We start from the raw sequence: 21345 nt of genomic DNA, 5'->3' as shown, positions 1-21345 counted from the left end.
AGTCTTTATCAGATAATTCTGACATTTGTGTTATATTGTCATTGGCAGCTGATTTTCTTTTCCCAGGTGAGTTGTGATTTTCCTGTCCTTTTGTGTGTTGAGTAATTTTGGATTTTGTTCTGGATATTTTGAATGCTGTTTTGAGCCTCTGAGTCTCATTTAAATCCTATTGAGAATGTTGATATTTTCACGTTAGTAGACAACTGATCCAGTTGGGTTCGGGCCACAAGATTCTAACAGCCTTCTGCATGTTATGGTTTCAATGTTAGTTCTGTTTCTCAAAGCCCACCCAGTTGTGAAGATACATGTAAGTGCATATCACAGTGCCCATTACACAGAGATGCTCCAATATTGCTAGTTATTCTTAAATTGTCATAGCCTATGTCTACCTAATATAGCTAAATCATATGCTTGAGAATTGATTGGTTTTGAGATCAGACTAGGAATTAGGCCAAATAGATTAGGAAACAGTTGATTTGGCACCAGGATCCTGAAGAAGAATGAACAGAGTCTGTGGACTCAAGAGTCTAAACTTGAGTACCAGTTTGGGAACTTTAATAGCAATGTATTTTTTGTGAGTTATTCTAACTGAGTTTCTGTTTTATTGTTTGTAAAACGGAATACATGAAATATTGCAGAATATTTTTTTGCAGTGTAAAATTTTTATATTTAGAATTAGGCAGCTGGACTTCGTTTAGATCAGCGGTTCTCAACCTGTGGGTTGCCAACCTGTGGGTCGAGACCCCTTTGGGAGTCAACCGACCCTTTCACAGAGGTCGCCTAAGACCATCGGAAAACATATATATAATTACATATTGTTTTTGTGATTAATCACTATGCTTTAATTATGTTCACTTTGTAACAATGAAAATACATCCTGCATATCAGATATTTACATTACGATTCATAACAGTAGCAAAATTACAGTTATGAAGTAGCAATGAAAATAATTTTATGGTTGGGGTCACACAACATGAGGAACTGTATTAATGGGTCGCGGCATTAGGAAGGTTGAGAACCACTGGTTTAGATGATCCCAATTTTGTTGGCAACCTCCAAAGCATCATAGTCAGGAGCCAGTAGAACATATGCCTTCTCTTCATCAGGCCTGAGCAGGGTGTGACCTTGTCCACACGAATGCCATAGAGCTTCTTTACCACCTGTTTGATCTGGTGCTCATTGGCCTTGACATCCACAGTGAACACAAGTGTATTGTTGTCTTCTGTCTTCTTCATGGCTGACTCGGTAGTCAGGGGGAGCTTGAGGTGGCATCGTGGGCAGGCTGGTTTCTCATGGGGGTGCTCCTCCAAGGATATTTAGGCTGCCTTCGGAGCCTCATGTCTTTGGCCATTGGAAGTTGGGTCATGTGGGGATCTTCGTGTGTGTGTGTGTGTGTGGCTGGGGACACCTTTCAGCAGTGCTTTCTTTCCCCTAAATGTCTTTGCTTTGGCTTCGGCTTTGGGAAGGGCAGGAGCTTCCTTCTTTGCTTTCAGTGCCATCTTCGTAAAAAGGCAATTTCAGGATATTTTTGAGAATCCTATCTAATAAAAGAGAAACATGGTAATTAGCCGTACCTCTGCTACCTTTCCCATTGGCTAATCAGGGCGATATGCAAATTAACTGCCAGCCAAGATGGTGGCCGGCAGCAAGGCAGCTTGAAGCGAACAGGAGGCTTGCTTGCTTCAGTGACGGAGGAAGCCAACGTTCCTCACCTGCCACTGCCGGCCTCTGAGCTTGCAGTTTGAAACATTGTTACAAATATAGAAGCTAAACAAAACCCCAGAAACCTGCTTTCAGCCAGCCGGGATCTCAGAGCTGGAGTTGAAACAGTGTTTCGATTATAGAACCCAAACAAACCAGATACCTGCTTTCAGCAGCCGAGGCCTCAGAGCTGGAGCCAGGCCTCAGAGCTAAAGCTGGCCCAGAATAAAAAAAAAAGAAAAAAAGGAGCGGTTGGGAGCTTCAGTCACCCGCCAACCTGAAAACAGCCCTCAGCCCCTCACCCAGACTGGCCAGGCACCCCAGTGGGGACCCCCACCCTGAAGGGGGTGTGACCAGCTGCAAACAGCCGTCATCCCCTCACCCAGGATGGCCAGGCACCCAAGTGGGACCCCCACCCTGATCCAGGACACCCTTCAGGGCAAACCAGCCGGCCCCCACCCTTGCACCAGGCTTCTATCCTATATAGTAAAAGGGTAATATGCCTCCCAGCACCTGGATCAGCGGAGCCGCGAGGCATCCTGGCACCAGGGTCAGCATGACAGGGGGCAGCGCCCAAGCCCCCTGATCGCCCTGCAGCTCTGTGTGTGACGGGGCGGGGCCACAACCTCCCTATCCGCCCTGCAATGTTCGTGACAGGGGAAGGCGCCCCAACCCCCTGATCAGCCCTGCTCTGTGCCTGATAGGGGGGAGCTCCCCAACCCCCTGATCACCCTGTGGCTCTGTGTGTGACAGGGTGCAGCGCCCCAACCCCCCCCCCCCCACGGGCCCTGCTCTGTGTGTGACGGGGTAGAGCCATAACCTCCCCATTGGCCCTTCCCTGAGTGTGACAGTGGCGGTACCCCAACCCCCTGATCGGCCCTGCTCTGTGGGTGATAGAGGGTGGCGCCCCAACCCCCCCCCCCCCCAAGGGCCCTGCTCTGTGTGTGACGGGGTAGAGCCATAACCTCCCCATCAGCCCTGCCCTGAGTGTGACAGGGTGTGGCACCCCAACCCCCTGATCTGCCCTGCTCTGTGTGTGACGGGGGGAGCTCCCCAACCCCCTAATCGACCCTGCTCTGTGCCTGACAGGGTACAGAGCCCCAACCCCCCTGATGGGCCCTGCTCTGTGAGTGACAGGGGCAGCGCCCCAACCCCCTGATTGGCCCTCCTCTGTGTGTGACAGGGGGTGGCGCTGCAACCTCCCCATTGACCCTGCCTTGAGTGTGACAGGGGGCAGTGCCCCAACCCCCCAATTGTCCCTACCCTGAGCGTGAATGGGGGTGGCATCGCAACCTCCCGATCTGCCCTGCTCTGTGCATGACAGTGGGCCATGCCCCAACTCCCCAATCAGCCCTGCTCTGAGCCCGACCAGGGGCTGCACCTAGGGATTGGGCCTGCCCTCTGCCACCTGGGAGCAGGCCTAAGCCAGCAGGTCATTATCTCCCGAGGGGTCCCAGACTGTGAGAGAGCACAGGCCGGGCTGAGGGACCCCCCCTCCCCCCAGAGTGCACAAATTTTTGTGCACCGGGCCTCTAGTTTAGTATAATTACATAAACTGAGCATTGAAGTTAAAATATATAAAACCCCTGGTGTAGTACCTGGCACATAGTAAGTACTCAATGATTATTTTTTTTATTAATTTAAGAAAACATGTACTTCAGTAATAAAGTTATTTAAAATAAAGAACAACAGTGATATTTTCAGTACCTGTGCCAAAGGTCTACATCTGTTTTGTTTTGCTCTGCTTTACAGGTGTATGTCATTAGTGGAAGATGCTTATGTGGTTATATATGGGCTAAAACCTTTCCAGTGACAAACACGGTCAAACAGATGACCTGCCAGACTTCACATGCCTTGCCCTTTCTATCTCTCTGACCTCATTTCATACCACTACCCCTTCATTTACTATTCTTGGAATATTTTCATATTTTCCCAAATTCTCAACCCCCGTACCTATGCATCACCTGTTCCCATTTTGCCAAAATTTTCACATGCTTCTTCTGGTCTCAGAGCAAATGTGATCTCTCCACAGAGACCTTCTCTGACCATCTCATCTCAGATCATGGCCTCATCTCTTCCAATTACTGTCCATCCTATTACCCTGACTAATTTTATTTACAGAACATATTACTATCTGAAATTACTTTAGCTATGTATTTAGTTTCTTGTTTATTGTCTATTTTCACCCAGTAAAATGTGAACTCTATGAGGCAGGCATTTTTTATTTCTACTGTGATTTTTCTAGAGTCTACAACAGTGTCTGGTACATAACAGGCTTTTAAATATTTGTTGAATGAATAAGTAGCATACTTTCATTTTGTAGATCATAATTTCTTGAATTGTTTTTTACTCTACTAGAAGAAAATCTATAAGTAATATTTGTTTCTCTAATTGGACTTTTGAATTTCTGGTCCTCCCCAAACATTCAATAATTCATCAACACACAAGAATAAATTTTACATTTAAATTGATTTCCACATTTAAAATATAGAGTTAGTATTTTTATTATAGAAGAATCCAGTGAAAAGGGGAAACCATTAATTGTGTGACTTCTGGGCATCTGACACAGGCATGTCGTGAGAATACATGGGTTCCTGTGGAAGACATTAAATTATGTAACATCACTGAACACCAATAACACATGTAAGGTTGCATCAGACAGGATGGTCTGTTCACGTGGGGTTAGGACCATTGCTCATACAAAGGAACTTGACTGAGATCAGTGAAGACTTTTAGCTACTGCCCCCACACTTCCATTTGACCCCGTATGCTTGGGGAATGAACTCTATTATATAGCCACTGAAGCTGATAGTTATTTGTTAAGCAATATTATTTTGACAGCAGGTAACTGATTCATGTCTTGTTACTCTTTTCATATTGGCGCATAAAGACTTACCTCCTTTGTGTTAACTACTGCAAAATATTTCATTATATATAAGTACCCTAATTTATTTAATTTATCTTCTATCAACAGGCATTTATGTTGTTTCTAGGCTTTTGTTAGCCAAACAACACTGCATAGAATATATACAGACATATGTCTTTGCATACTTGGCACCTTGATCCAAAGGATAAATTCCTGGAGGTAGACTAGCAAGGTCAAAGGACAATGCATTTTAAACTTTGCTAGCTATTGACCTAAAAACTTGTTTCTAAAGTGTCTATGCCAGCTCTTGGTTTTATTTTCATCATGAGAAAGCCTTCAGCCTCTTTTAACGTAATGCATCTTTTTGAAAGAATGTTACAGGAATTTGTATATTTATTAACTTCTGAATTTTATTAACTTTAGCTTATAATGTTGTGTCTTCAAATTACATAAAATATTACCTTTTGCCATTATTATTTATGTTTTAATATGTAGAGTTTTCTTTTTTTACTTTAAAATATAAGAAGTTATATCCTCAAGGTCAGACTTCATTTGCTCAGCATGTCTGGCCTGGCAAATTCCCAAAAAAGACTGGGTGTCCACGGCATCAGTTCCAAGATGACAACAGCATGAAGGCTCAGGGGATGCTGATGATAGAACTCAGTGGCCACCGTATTGAATCTCTCTTCATAACGTCGTCATCTAGTCGGTGTTAGGTAATGGAAAGAATAAAGGCATTGGAGCTTCCCCAAATTTGGTTTAAATCAGGGTTTTGCCATTTATGCACCATGTGAATTTAAGCATGTTCTCTAAATCCATGTGCCTCAGTTTCCTCACCAGCAAAACTTTATCTAGAAGATGGTGATACATCTTATCTTTTTATGACATCTAGTCTACTTCTCATATCCGTTGCTGCCTGGGAGGAAACAAAAACATGAAGCAGCCACGAGGACAACTCACACGGCAGGGAAGAGGAAGCAAACTAAAGAGGAGAGAGCACCACAAACCTGAACTGAAGAGGCAGTGCCTCTCCCTGGTTGAGTGACCTTGAGTAGGGTCAGGTCATCTCTTGCACTTTTTTCCTCCGCTATAAATGGAAATGCGGATCCTACCTTGCAGGGCTGGTGTGAGGATTAGAGGCACTGTGTCTGGAGCACCTAGCACAGGGCCTGACACACAGTAGGCACTCAATATTTGCACTTGGTTCTTTTATTTGTGACTTGCATCACCATAAATAAGTGGTTGATACTCTCCCTCACTGTGTTCTTCCTTGGTATTTTATCTATTTAGGGAGCATATTCTCTATATTTTCACATCTCTGGAAATGCTTTGTGGCTTAATTGCAATGACGTTTTGTAAGCGCTGTCAGCCAGGCAGATGTGATAGCATAATTGTCTTGCCTGTGCATGGGGAACGTGGTGACATGAATGAACAGCTAGAACTTCTCAATGTCTCATTTCAGAGGCCATTTAAGGACCCTGCAAAGAAGGACTAGGATTCTTACTTGTTGTCTGAAGATGGGATATTTCCACTAGTGCCATTATTATGATGATCAGTTACATCAAGCATTTATTAAACACCTAGCAGATGAAGGAATCTGGGCTAAGTCCCAGAAATGCAAAGCCTTTGAGGGTCTTACAATATCACTAGGGAAATAGGACACAGACATGAAACATAATTAACTGTACAAGGCAGTCTATGGCTGGTGCCAAGAAATAGTATAGACACTACATAAATGCTTCAGAAGGCAAAGAAAAGAGATGGCTGGGAGGGTGAAGATTTAGGGACAGCCTCACACAAAAAGAAAACCATCATGAAGCTTTAAAATGAGAATAGGGCTTAGGAAAGAAGTGGGGGTATTCTCTCTGACATTGGAAATGGCTGGAACAGTGGAGCAATGTGAAAACTCCTAAGGGGATGAAAAACTGTAAGTTGTGTCTTTAGGTTGAAGCACCTGGTAAAAGGAAGGAGGAAGTAGTATGGTAAACAAGCAAGGTGAGAGGGTTAGATGCAGGCTAGACTGTGACCTTGCAGTCACATGATGTGTTCCTCCTTATTTTTAATTCATAAGTTAATGGTGTGAATGCTCTTGAATGACTGCCATTCAGGCCGTTGAGAATAAGAGGGAAATCTCTTCTTCATGGATGATTTGATCTGATTGTTCAGAACTAGAAGAAGTCTCAAAAGACAATTTGTCTGACTATTACTGGAAGCAATGGCATAATTATCAGCCACTCAGAAATGAAGATCGTTATTTTTGGCAGATGTCCTTTAAATGTAATTGCTTTGGTTTGATAACCCCAGAAAGCAAGTCGATTAATTTGGTTACAAGAAGCTTTATTAAGACATTTCTGTGGCCATGTTGGGCAGTTGACAACATGTGCTTTGAAGATCACACAAGTCTATATTATCCTGGCCATATGATATATAACTTTGGAGATATGTATAACTTTGTTTATGTAGTAGATCCAGGCCATTTCTTAAGACAGGCCTGCCTGATGCCAAAGAATGGAGCCCATCAATATGAGAGTTTCACCTTATTAAGGCCCCCCAATGTCCATCAAGGATAAACCTCACCTTTTCAGTGAGATCTGAAATCTGGACCAGTCTGTTGAAAATTGCAACCTCCCCCTTCTTCCCTCTATGACCCTATACTCTAGACTCCTTTTTCTGTTTCTTCCTGTAGAATTTGTTACCTTCTAACATGTTTACTAAATGTATTGTTCATAGTCCGGCCTTATCTGGCTGAAATGTATAATGCAAAAAGGCAGGGATTTTCGTCTGCTCTATTTATTACTGTATCATGGGAGTCTACAACAGTGCCTGAAGTCTGGAACCTTCAAATATCTGAAGAACAGTCACTGGGATGAGTTATCTCGGCAACAGGAAGCTGGGGTGTTGTAGAGAGGACTGTCACACACTCCAGGGATCAGTTCTGCCTCTGGTTCTGTGGCTTCACTGTTGTTTTATTCTTGGAATCTATGACTTTATACTACAAAAAGGAGAACCATTCAAGTTAAATAGAATTTTAAATATTGATTGAGATGTGACAGACAGAGCAATGTGTCATAGTGGATGTCTGATGATACCAGGGCAGGTCTTTTTATTTGATAAATATCCAGGATGGAGTTTTGATTTATAAAATCCAAGAGAAGAGGACCTACGTCTTCTTATATCTCTCCTTGACGAAAACTGACTCTCCTATTGCTCAATCCCACTGGAGTTTGGGATTGAGATTGTACATACAGTCCGTCCTCTGTACCCACAGGTTCTGCAATCTCGGATTCAACCAACTGAAGTTCGGAAATATTTGGAAATACATGTTACGTTTTTGCTGACATGCACTTTGTATGTAGGCCTACCATGGTTATGTCTGTACTGAGATATACAGACTTTTTTTTCCCTGTCATTATACCCAAAACAATACGGTATAACAACTATTTACATAGCTTGTACATCATATTGGGTATTATAAGTAATCTAGAGATGATTTAAGATATAGGGCAGGATGTATGTAGGTTATATGCAAATACTGTGCCATTTTACATACGGGACTTGAGCATCTTTGGATTTTCTGAGGAATGACTGTACTGATAAAATAATCAGATTAGATACACCAGTTGGTTTACAGGATTTCGGCTTTTACAAGGAATTCCTAACCCACTATCACCCACTACCATGAATTAAATTCACATTAAGCCCACTGCATGTTTCACTCAGGCCCTTCAAGGGCTCTAGTGAATCACGATGCAACTTTATCAGCAGCATTCAAAGAGAGGCTTGTGATGAACACTAAGTTGAATGAGGACAATTTCCCAATGTTAGTTGACTTCTGAGAGTGTGTGCCATATACGTCGGTGAGAGTTGCATTATATTTTGTTGTTTAGTTGATCCATTTAAACTCTGTGGGTCATTTTCAGCATCTTCTCTATCAGGAAAAACATCCCGTACATTTGATCTGGTTGGCTCTCAATCTAGCACATGTGGACAGCGCTATGCCAAGCAGAAATCTGAGGGAGCCTTGTTCTGGTTTCTCGTAGGATTGCTAGCTGGGGAATGGAAAGAATAGGAGCATATTACTCTAATTTCACAAAAAGTCTCCCAGTTTATATCACTTTCACCAGATAAATCTAGCAAATGCTTTGCTATGCTAACCAAATTATAGGCCAGAAATAAAGGGCACCTGGCACTTTAAATTCTTTTTGAATCTCTTATAGAAATTTGTTATTTTGAAAAGCTTACAGCTCAAAGAGTTTTCACTACCTGGACATACCTGTGTAACAATACCCAGATCCAGAAACAGAACATTGTCAGAAGTTCAGAAGCACCCCCTGTGGTCCCTCCCAATCACTACCCATGCCCCAAGGGTAGTCACTTGCTTAACTAGTCTCTGCTTTGTTGTTCTTTGTATAGTAAATAGAATCATACACTATGTATTCTTTGTGTTGGCTTCTTTCGATTTTTTTAAGTTGGTGATATATATTTTTTATTTCAATTTATAGGTCATTCATTCTCATTACTACATAGTAGTCCATTGTGTATTACCACAATTTATTTATCATTTCATCTCTTGAAGGGAATTTGAAAAATTTCCAGTGTAAGGCTGTTGCAAATAATGCTACCATGGACATTCTAGTACATGGACTTAGGGTGCAAATATGTAGGCACATCTGTTAGTTTTATACCTAAGAGTGGAATTCCAGGTTCTAATTCTTCTATAAGTGAACTGCTTGCGCTCCAAAAAGGAAAACATACATAGGCATGAAGGAGAAAAGAACCTGTGATGGCAATGGAACCCAGTGGAAGCCATAAACTCTTGATGATTTCATGAGAGGGCTGCAAACCAGCTGCCACTGGCCCCTCAACTACTGGCACCATGAAGAATACAGTCACATGTCCTCCACACTTTTCTCTCTTTCCCACAGAGGGGTGGGATGAGGTATAAATATTCCCATCACCACGAAAACTGGCAGAGAATTTCACTCTCCAGAATCAAAGCATCTAAAGTGGTAAGTTAGACCATTGCTTCTCATTCCAAGAAATTATCCTATTTGTTTCTGCCAAGGAGGGCAGGGAACCATAATTAAAATTCACACTTGCATATCACTCTCCATCTGCAAAGCACTTCATAGATGTTAACTAATTAGTCCTCCACCTCTCGCCTCCTGCTCTGCCATCTTTCCTTCCCACCATGAAGCAGGTGACATCTCCCTGTTATGCCGCTCTTTTGCAAAGAGATAAACACAAGAGCAGGTTATGCCATTTCCTGATGAGGTCCAGGAGTGTAAAATAAATACTTTGCTGCCCGGGGCCTTTGTGGAATACAATTACCCACATACTTGGAGCCTTGCGATCTAAATTGCATAAATAAAGCCGCTGAAGAATTTTTGTCACATATGACAGGAAAGATGGATTTATCATTGGGTTTGTTTACCAAACTGTCACAGTGGTGGCTCATGAATATCAATGATGCGGTGGCTCTTGGGAAAGCTGCGTAAGAACCCTAAGAAGAAAAAAATGGCTCAACGTTTTCAAACATGGGATTATGGAGGTGTTTACTATGGATTTTTTTTTTCTCAATCCAAACAGAAACATTTTTAAATTGGTTGGAAAAGAGAGCATGAGTGAAATAACAGATTCCTAGATAGAGAGAAAACAAAGTGTTGTCTATCCCTGCACATGTTTGTGATGAGGAACGAGCATTTTATTTGAGATTTTCTGTCTTTTTTTTTTAAAAAAAATAACAATATCGTATGTAAGTTGTAGTTGTCCATATCTATAGATTAACTAATCCAATTTGGTTTAAGTTATTATTTTCTAAAGGGAAAAAGCCTAGGCTTGTGAAAAATCTGTCATTGTATATTTGTGATGTGTAAAAATGGAGAGATCCACTTTAATTTTAGATACAACCTACATTTGTAAAACTGGGAACCAGGAAAGTAATCAGAACTAGTGATTATACCAGACAAAAAGGGTTCTTCCCCAGGCTACATTCTGCTCTGGTTCTGTGCGCCCAGCCTGCTCTGCTTCCCTGGATTCTGTGCATATTGAGGACACTGCAGGCTCCTTAGGGCATCAAATAGACAAAAATAAGGAGGGGAAGTACATGGTTATTAGGCTTGATAAGTTTGTTCAAAAGAGAAATTAAGATGCTTAATATTTGATTTTTTTTTCTACCCGTCTTAGCTCTGCTGGGGTGAAAGCTCCGTATCAGAAGCTCCGAAGGAGAATCAAACAGTGTTGCCCTGAGGGGATCTCTCCACAGTGGGGGGATGAATCGAGTAGGCATATGTCTAAATTATGAACTAGACCAAGGGAACAGTCTTCTGCAATAGAATGGACTGTATTACTCAGAAAGGCCTTCACTCCTGACCCCGTACAATAGACAGAAATGCCGCCAAATAAGGACACATTTAACAGAAATACAGAGACGTGCTCCAAGCAACCAAAGGATTTTTTAAAGAGAGAGATTTAAAAAAAACAACAACAAACTTATATTTTTATTGATTTCAGAGAGGTAGAGAGAGAGAGAAAGAGAGAAACATCAATGATGAGAGGGAATCCTTGATCGGCTGCCTCCTGCAGGCCTCCTACTGAGGATCAAGCCCACAATCCAGGCATATTTCCTAACCTCTTGGTTTCTGGTTCCATGCTCAGTGGTTAAGCTGGGCCAAAGGATATTTTTAAGATTTTAGAAATTAAGAGGGAACTCAAAGCTAGAATAGTAAGTGGGAGTTGAAACCAAAGTCTCAAGAAGAGACACCTATCTTAGGGCTGGGACTTCGAAGACTAATTTGAGGTGCCAGTGAAGGAGATGTGAGAGGGCGGGTAGTGAGATGGGCAAAGTAGACGAGGCTCACAGCGAGCAAGGGCCTATTCTGTCATTTCAGGTGCTACCACAGGTCTTGGATAATGAAGTCTGAGAGTCCCTTAGGTTTGACAACTAGGAAGTCTTCCATGATGCCTGGGAGTTTTTTAGTGTGTAGCCTGGGGCGGGAAACATCTGAAAAGTGTGTGGGGCTGTGAGGGAGGAGAGATAGCTGAGGGGGAGGAGAAAGTGGGGCAACAGGAAGAGCAATGAAGGGGAAGTCAGACCCATGAAGAGTTTCATTCATCGGTGGATATTTTGTTGTTTTATGCTAAAATAAATCTTTATATGTTTGTAAGCAAGAAGTCAGAGGGAAAGAAAGAGGCCTTGAAATACAAATGGCAGTAATAGATTGAGCAAAAACCAGGAGGAGGCAGGAAAGATGGCCCTCAAAAGTAGGTGGAGGAGTTTACAATGGGAAAGAGTAGATAGGACAAAGCAATGACTTTTCAGCATTTCCATGTATTTTATTATCTTTGGGCTTTATTGTGGCTGCTGAGAAGTCTGCTGTCAGACTGGTGCCATTCCTTTGTAGGACATCTACTTTTTTTCTGGCAGAATGCTAATTATCTGTTTTTGTATCATAAATTATTCTAAAAGGTAGTAGCTTTAAATAATAAGCATTTGCCATCTCACACAGTTGCTGTGGATCAGGAAACTAGGAGTAGATTGGTGGGGTGGATCTGACTCAGGGTCTCCATGGAGTAGCACTCAATATGTTGCCTGGGACTGAGGCTTCCCTGGGATGAAGGCTTCCCTGGGACTGAGGCTTGCCTGGGATGAAGGCTTCCCTGGGATGAAGGCTTGCCTGGGGAAACCTCCCTCCAAGCAAGGTGGCTCACTCCCACACGTGGGACATTAGTGCTGGTTGTTGGCAGGAGGCTTAGGAACTTCCTGTGGATCTCTTAAAAGTGTATGACATCTGGCTTCCCCAGAGCAGGTCATCTAGTGGGGGAGCAGGTGGAGAGAGACAGAGAGAGAGAGAGAACAAGAAGTCACAAATTTTTTCAATGACCGAGACTTGGAAGTCAGACACTTTCACATTTACCACATTCTGCTTGTTAGAAGTGAGCCCCTGAGTAAAGCCCACGTACAAGGGAAAGGAATTCCACTCTAACTTTGAGGAGAGAATTTTCAAAAATCTGTGGACATCTTTTTAAACTCCCACTGGCAGCATGGATAGAGTTAAGAAGTTTTGGGAGTCTCACATTGGCAATGAATGATGTGCTTAGATGATCTGAGACTCATTAGGTGTGAAATAATGAGTCATGTGTATACCATATCATGTTATTCTGCTATACATGCCTGAGAAGGTCTGTCATTCTGAGCATATTATCAGTACATTGTATCTGCGGTGGCAGCTAAGATAGTACAGTGCTTACACAGATAATGGGATAGATGACAGGGAAGGGGTGGATGCATTCATGGCCTCATTTGTTACTTCATTTCCTGGCAGATCTTGTCAATGACTGCCTTATTTTTTTTTTTATTTTTTTTTTTCACACTGTGAGTCGCAGAGCTTCTGTAAGTTCTGACCTCGCTTTTCTTTGGCTGGTCAGAGCAGGGCAGCCCAGTATGAATGGAAAGAGCCAGATTTGAGGTGATGCTTCTCATATACTAGTAGACACATTGCAAAGAGAAGGATTTGCCCTGAGTTTCGTTTCCATTTTCCTTTAGTGAGCTGGGAAGGCAGATGAATTAATGAGGCTCATTGTGTATGCAAGGGTAGGCTCAGTTTGTGTTGAGCTAAGTCTAGCAGAAGCTGAAAAAGCATATCTGGCCCAGCTAAGTAATTAGACTTCACATTTCTCCAATTTTGTAAGGAAAAAAAATGTCTTTAGTGGAACGTGTCTTTAAACTCGTATTCCACAGACAGAGAGGCCTCTCTGAGCCTAGTCCTAGGCTTGGTTCTTTGTTGATCACATTAAAAATGAAGGTGAAAATCACTGTTGTCATGGTTTAGGTTTTGGTATGTTCTGCAAGAAAGAAGGGGCTGTTTGAGGAAGAACCTGGCCAAAGCTATGTTCTTGGTTACCATTGAAATCCAGCAAAATATGGGTCTTGATCACCCCTCAGGAGCAGGGGGAGGTGGAGAAGCCCTCAGGGGCAATCGGGTCTTGATGCAGGAACCAAGGCAGTAATGAAATTGCCTATTTCCCTTCTTCTCAAGTAACTGGAAATACCTGGAAAACAGTGAGCACATTTTCCGTATGCTGCCTAATACTGGCCTGTGGAGCCTGGATTCAATTCTGGCTCTGCCACTTACTGTCTGTGTAAATTCACTTCATATTTCTCTGTCTCAGTTTCTCCATCTGTAAAATGGGGACAATAGCAGTGCCTACTTCATTGGGCTGTTGTGAAGAATATATGCAAGTCACACAAAAATAGTGACAGGTGCACTATTACCAGCGTAAAGCTATTTTTATGATAATTATTAACTATAACCAAGATAGTGTTGTGAACAGAGTATGTGCTGAATAAATATTTGCTATTTGAACTGAACACCAAGACTTAAAATTAGAGCAGAGTCTGTGAGGAGAGGGTACTCTGTCATCCCTACCCTGCTCCCATTTCAGCATTAGTTACTCCACTCCCCATGCTCTAGGAATAGTTGTACTCGTAGTACTCCTGTTACAGCATGTTTCACACTGCATCATAACTCCTGTCCATATACGCCTCTCCCATATGCACTGCCAGCATATTAAGGGTCCAGTGCATGTCTTATTTATCTCTTAACTGGAGATAATTACTGTGAGCAAGTTGCTTTGAGGATTAAATGAGATATTTGGTGTAATTTGCATTTTATTTGTTTATAGTCTGCTAAGTTTCAGGGAAGATTTAAGGTGGATATTCCTTGTGTGCTGTTGTTATTATTACCTCATTTTTTTTTTTAAAAAAAAACAGCTTTATTGAGGTGTAATTGATATACAAAGAACTGTACATATTTAGTGTGTACAATTTGACACCCATGATACCACAATCAAGATAATACACAAATCCAACACCTTTCAGTTTCCTTATGTTCCTTTTTTCCTCCTGTGGTAAGAACTTTTAGTGTGAGAACTACTCTCTTAACAAATGTTGAAGTGTGCACTACTGTATTATTAACTATAGGCACTATGTTGTACAGCAGATCTCTGGAACTTATTCAGCATAAAGGAAACTTTTTCCATTTAATAACAACTGCCCCCGGCCCTTGGCAACTGCCAATTTATTCTCTGTTTCTATGAGGTTGACTATTTTATTTATTTATTTAAATTTATCTTTATTGTTGAAAGTGTTACAGATGTCTCCTCCTCCCGCCCCCCCATTAACACTCTCTATCCCACTCCCATCCCCTCCCCAGGCCTTCCCTGCACTGTCTGTCCATGGGTTATGCATATCTATCTATATGAAAAGCCAGTGTCCGTGACAACCAGGACGACCGAATGACTGGTCCGGCTCTCGCAGCCGGGCGGGGTGGTGGAGGCCAAGGAGCCTCTCAGGATGGGGGCTGTGAGTGTGGAGTTTTGCAAAGCAGCTGAGGTGGAGGAGTGTCATGGGGCGGGGGCAGCAGAGGCCGAGGAGCCTCATGGGGCGGAGGCTGTGAGTTTGGAGCTTTGCGGGGCAGCTGAGGTGGAGGAGCATCACGGGGCAGCGGAGGCGAGGCGGAGGAGTGGGGCAGGGCGGCTGAGGTGGAGGAGTGATGTGGGGTGGCGGACATGGCCCTGATTGCGGCTAGGCCTAGGGACCCTAACCATGCACAGTTTTGTGCCCTGGGCTTCTAGTATGCATATAAGTTACCTGGTTAGTCTCTTCCCACCCGCCCCTCTAAAATATGTCAGTCTGTTGCATTCTTCAATGAAATTGAGTTTGACTATTTTAGATACCTCATATAAATGGAATCATGAAGCATCTATCCTTCTATGATTGACTTATTTCGCTATCCATGTCTTGCCGGCTCATCCATGTTGTCACAAATGGCAAGATTATTTATTTACTAGGGGCCCAGTACATGAATTTGTGTACCTTGAAAGGAATTGTGGGCCATGAGGTTGGAGTGGACACAGGAGCAGATGTCAGCCCATCCTCTGTGCTCCCACCCGGCCCCTCTGGCCAGCACCCCCGGTTCCCTGTCTGCTAGCAGCCCTGCTCCCACCGCCACCGCTCCCATGCACTGATGGCACTGGCCCCACTCTCACCCACTGATGGTGTGGAGCGATTGGGGCCAGTGCCAGCAGTGGGTGTGAGCGGGGCCAGCACCCTCAGGGGTGCAAGCGGCAACTGCTGACCCAATCGCCCCTCAGGAGCAGGGGGAGGTGGAGAAGCCCTCAGGGGAGATCGGGGGCAGCAGCCGCCACTCACACCTGCTGGTGGTGCGGAGCAATTGGGGCTGGCGCCAGGCCCAGCAGCTGGTATGAATGGCAGCTGCGGTTGCTGGCAGTGGGTGCGAGTGCTGGGCGGGACTGTGGCGTGTGGGAGCAAAGAATTTTCAGTAACCACTAGAGGCTTGCCCCTATGATAGCGACCGGCACCCCACCTTGGTCTGGTGCCCCCGCTTACCTACTCCACCATCACACTGAGTCTGACGCCCTCTATGTTCCATGCTCTGCCACCTACTGCCGACGCCTGCCATGTTCCACGCGCACCCCCAGGTGGTCAGTGCACATCATAGCAACTGGTTGTTCAATTGTTCGGTTGTTCTACCATTAGGTCTATTTGCATATTAGGGTTTTATATATAGAGATATTTTATTTATTCATTTATTTATTTATTTATTTATTTATTTATTTATCCTATATAAAAAAAAGCCTAATATGCTAAGTGTCCGGTTGTTTGTTCATCCATTCAACCAATCAAAGCATCATATGCTAATGATATGCTAAGGCCGCTCAACCACTTGCTATGACATGCACTGACCACCAGGGAGCAGACAGTCGACCAGTCGACCAGTCGCTATGATGTGCACTGACCACCAGGGAGCAGATGCTCTGACCGGTAGGTTAGCTTGCTGCTGGGGTCTGGCTGATCGGGACTGAGGGAGATGGGCTGGACACGCCCTGGAGTCCTCCTGAGGTCCCTCCCTGGCTGGCCAACCTCCCGCCTCCCTCCCTGGCCCTGATTGTGCACTAGTGGGGTCCCTCAGCCTGGCCTGCACCCTCTTACAATCTGGGCTGAGGGACCCCCCGCCCCCTGAGTGCAGGAATTTTGTGCACCGGGCCTCTAGTTTATTTATATGTATCTTCATTGACCTCCCATTGGATGAATAATGTTTCATTGTATGTACGTACCACATTTACCACATTTTCTTTATTTATTCACCTGACAATGGAAGATTTAAAACTCAATAGCAAAAAAAAAAAACAACAACAAACCAAATACTTTAATTTAAAACTGGGCCAAGGGTTTGAACACACATTTCTCTAAAGAAGACAAACAAATGGCCAACGGGTATATGAAAAGATGCTCAACAGAAAATGTAAAACAAAACTACAAGATATTACCATATACCTATTAGGATGGCTATTATTTAAAAAAAAAGAAGAAGAAGATAAGTGTGGGCAAGGTTGTGGAGATAAGGGAACCGTTGTACACTGTTGGTGAGAATGCAAATTGGTTCAGTCACTATGGAAAATAGTATGAAAATTCCTCAAAAAATTAAAAATAGAACTACCATATACTCTAGCAATCCTACTTCTGGGAATATACCCAAAAGAATTTAAATCAGGATCTTGAAGAGATATCTGCCAAGGTGTGGAAATAACTCAGTGTCCATTGACAGATGAATGGATATTATTACTTTTTACACAACTCTGGTAACCAAACAATAATATCAAAAGAACAGAACACTCCAACAAGCCCCAAATACTTCCCCCTGCACCTACAGTGACAAGTGCTAGCCTCCTGAGGGACCTTGAGTTGTTGCCATCAGAGGTGTTGCTTTTCTGACTCCAGGCCTTGGCCTGTGAGGTCCTGTTTTAGTGCCCCCCTTCCACTTCTGGGATCTTCAAGATGATTAAATGCAAGCCAAGAAAAGCAGGTGAAGAACTCTGCCTTAGGCGCCTCACAATTTCAAGGTTCATTCATAACAGAAGGCACATTATTTCAAACATTATGCATGTAAATGTAGTCTTGTTCTTGCTAAATATTTGAAACATGCTAATAAGAAGGCCGTGTTTGCATTCAGTTATGCTCATGGAAGTGCCACACTTTGTATGATGTCATCTCCCCAGACCGAATGTGGGCTGCTCCTCACACTAAAACAGGTGTGAGTATCTCTCCTGTCAGGCTCAAATCCTTGGAGAGATTTGAAGAGACGTGGGGGTGTAATAGTTTCCTAAAATCTAACTCAATTTCTCTCACAGCCAAGCTTATTGAATCATATCACCCAGCAGGAGATACAGCCAGGCCAAAGGGAAGGAAGAGCAGATTAGTCCTGTTTGCATGATAAGAACCTCCTAAGGTGTGTCTGAACTGATGGGATCTGACAGCCCAGCCTGAAAGCTTTAGCTGGAAAATGATAGTGAACAAAAAGCTGCTAAAAATGCTCTACAGGTGTGGTCACCTACAGTAACCCTGCCATCTGATAAGCGAGATAGTCAGCACCGGTATCCAAATTGTAGTGCCGGAATTTTTCACACATCCATGCACATTCTCAACATAATCTCTCTAGCGTTTTCCAATCTTTTAAAATAAGCTGTGGGTGGAGAGTGGTAGCGTAGGCTCTGAAGTAAAGCACACCTGGGCTTGGATCCCTTCAGCACTAACTCATTGGGTGATATTTACTTCTTACTCTTTGGGTGATATTTACTTCTTACTCATTGGGTGATATTTACTTCTTACTCATTGGGTGATATTTACTTCTTACTCATTGGGTGATATTTACTTTTTTGTACTGCGGTTTTCTTATCTGTAAAATGAGAAGAATATCTGCTTCACCAGTTTGCCTTGAGGATTAAGGGAAATAATCCCTAGAGAGAATTTAGCATAGAATCTCTCTTGCAGTAAATGATCAATAATAGTTCCCTTCCTTTCCCTTTTCAATGGGACTAAAGGAGCTTTGTACCTTTTCTTGGCTGTGCTCATTTTCTTTTTCCAAATATTAATGGCTAAAATAATTAATTTGGGAAAAGCTAATGAGCATGCCTTTATTATGCCTTAAACTTGGAGGATAGGTATTTGCAAAGGGAATTACATACTGAGAGGCCAAATGGCACATTCGTTATGTGAGAAGTAAGGGCTTATGGGCCAGATACAATAGAATGAGGGTTTCATGGCCTGAATTTCAGTTTGCCTCCTGCTCAGTCAGTGCATATGACATGTGCCAGGGGTCTGTCCTTCATTGGCTGTCCACTCTCAGGTGCTTTATCTGTCTTCCAGGCAGTTCTAAAGAGCTATTATGTAAAATAAGCCATGGTGACCTACCAATTCTTAGCCTTGAATTATAGATACCCAATTACTGTTGATTGATTGATAATAGAATACTCTTCATCCTTTCTGCTCCTATCTCCTGCAGCCCTTTGTTACATTCATACTGTGCTTTATGAGACCCCCCCTATTGTCTTATGAACAAAATTCAAGCCCCTTCGTAGATGAGGTCTTCCCTTACCAGTCCTTGGTCTTCTCTTGAGCCACTTTCATTGCAGTCCAAATACCTAATAGCTACTAGTCATGCCAACTACTTGAAGGGCCTTAAGGATGCCGTATTATCTCCCATCTGCGTGACTTTGAAAATGTTCTACTTTATTTAGCCAGAATTGACCTTTCCTGCTTTGTCTCTGGCTGAATCCTTCTGTGATTATCCTCAAATATGTAAAGGTTCCTCCTCTAGGATTCTTTCCTGTGTTCTTCTTTATTGACATGTCATCCTAGCCTATGGCAGCCTTAGGACTTATTCTATGAATTAAAGATTTTTATTCCACTGTAGACTCTGAGATCCTTAGTGTAAGGAACTGTGACTTCAATTTCCTATATCCACTGTTTAGTTTAGTTCCTGGACTCTGGCTAATTGTCAGTAAATGTGAAAGGAAAGAGTGAAGAAGGAAAGTTAATCCTCATTTGTCTTTCAAAACTCTACATCCTGCTATGGAAATCCAAAGCCATTCTCTTGCCCATCCTTGGCTAAAGGGCAATAAGCCTGAATACTTGCTCAAAGAAAACCTTCTAGTAGAGAATATTTTAGATATCAAAGTTAGTTTAACAAGACAAGGTTTATGTTTAAAGATAAGACCTAGTTTCTGATATTGCAATCACGAATCTCTGAGAAAGATACTAGTGAGAAGCAATATAGCATAGGCATTAAAAACACCAGTCATGGAGCCAGACTGCCTTGGTTCAAATCCCAGATCTGCCACTTACAAGCTTTATGAATTGGGCAAGTATCTAAATAGTTCAGTTTCTCCAGCTATAAAATGGAGATAATGATAGTACTTCATAGGAGTTGCTGTGACGATCAAATGATTTGATGTATGTAAAGTGCTTAGAAAAGAGCCTGGCACATGGTAAGCACTATATGTGTTCTCATTCACAATTGTCTAGACAAGAATTTTCCTAAATATTTAGCTGCAGTCTTTTGTTTCACACAGTCTTGCATAGAAGCCTATATACATAACATAAATACAGAGCTGTCTTGCTGAAATGGGAGTAGAGGGGCTGGGGTGAAGTCCAGAGCTCTTCCCTGCTACTCCTGGAGGGGTTCTTCAGAACTTTAGGGCTATGGGAGTCCAGTGGAGAAACTCGAATCACACCCCAAAGCTCCTCATTTTCCAGTAGGAATAAGACCCAGCTTTGACCTGATTTGCCCAAAGCCCTACAGGAGCATTCACTCCCCTGGGCAGTGGGGACCCTCATGGGACTGAGGTCACCTGGTCCTCCACTCAGAGGGATTCTCCTCCCTGTCTTATGGCCCACAAAAGACTCAGAATTGGGATAGAAGGAGCTGGGCTCCACTCACCCTCCTGCAGTCATTTCTGAGTGGCCCCTCAAAATTTTTGTCAATGATATGACTGCCTCCTCCTTGTCTTCTGCCCAATGGAAGAGTGTGTTTCTGCGGACTCCACTGCATGATTTCACTGTGCAATTTGTGCTACTCATTTTGGTAAAATTAGAAATGGAATTCAGTCTTTCTTCCTTTTTCCAAATAGCTTAAGAATTTATCTCACTTAATTTATCATTAAGCATATTTTATCACTCTTAATTTGCTATCATTTGCTCACCATGTTCTCCCAAAACAGATGGGCTATGACCATATTGTATACATCTACACCATGTAATTAAATCAGAAATTTTATCTTATTATATAAGAGACACATGCAAAGTAAACCAGCCTTTTCTGTGGTCCTCATTGCTCATTTGATTGATTGAGCAGAGATGTTCCAAGCAGGTGAGCATCCTCACTGAACAGCTCCTGTACTAGTAACCAAAGTCCACTGGAACTGTGGGCAAGGAGTCTCAAAGTGGAGAAGGAGGCCTGCTCAGAAATGGCATGAACAATTGTGGGACTCTATGTTGTGTCTAGGGCGTGGTGATGAGGCAGGTGTGGCTAAAGTGAAAATGGGCGAATGGGCAAGAGCTCAGATCGTGAGTCTTTATCCTCATAGGTGAGCTGTATCAGCCAGGGTTCCTTGCTTATAAGCTACAGATACAGACTCCATGTTAAGCTAAAGTACTCACAGGAAGTATGCTGGAGACTTACAAGGTTCACAGGGAGGCTGGAGAACCAGGGTTCCGTGGAGCATAGCAGCTCCAGAGACCAAACAAGAGAAGCATCAGCAGTGGTCTCCCAGTAAGAAGTCTGGCCAGGAAAGAGGCCTCAACCACGTGTCTGTACTCCAGTGCATGTGGAAGGTCTAGAGTCTAGAATTATAAAAGCAAACTGTCAAACGTAAGTCCCCTGTTCTCCCTGGGCCTAGAGAAAAGGGTTGTGAGAAGG

The 21345-nt window shown here is 43.1% G+C and overlaps 1 protein-coding gene across 1 annotated transcript in view; it reads left to right on the top strand.

The window, feature by feature from the left end:
- SCHIP1 (schwannomin interacting protein 1) overlaps positions 1-21345 on the top strand; it is a 657653-nt gene that overhangs the window by 258103 nt on the left and 378205 nt on the right. The window lies entirely within an intron of this gene.

Source organism: Myotis yumanensis, unplaced genomic scaffold (assembly GCF_028538775.1).
Source record: "Myotis yumanensis isolate MYYU_CA2020_CCGP unplaced genomic scaffold, mMyoYum1.0.hap1 SCAF_2, whole genome shotgun sequence".
Taxonomy (NCBI): Eukaryota; Metazoa; Chordata; class Mammalia; order Chiroptera; family Vespertilionidae; genus Myotis; species Myotis yumanensis.
Note: the sequence above shows the minus strand (reverse complement) of the source record. Positions and strands in the feature narration are given on the sequence as shown.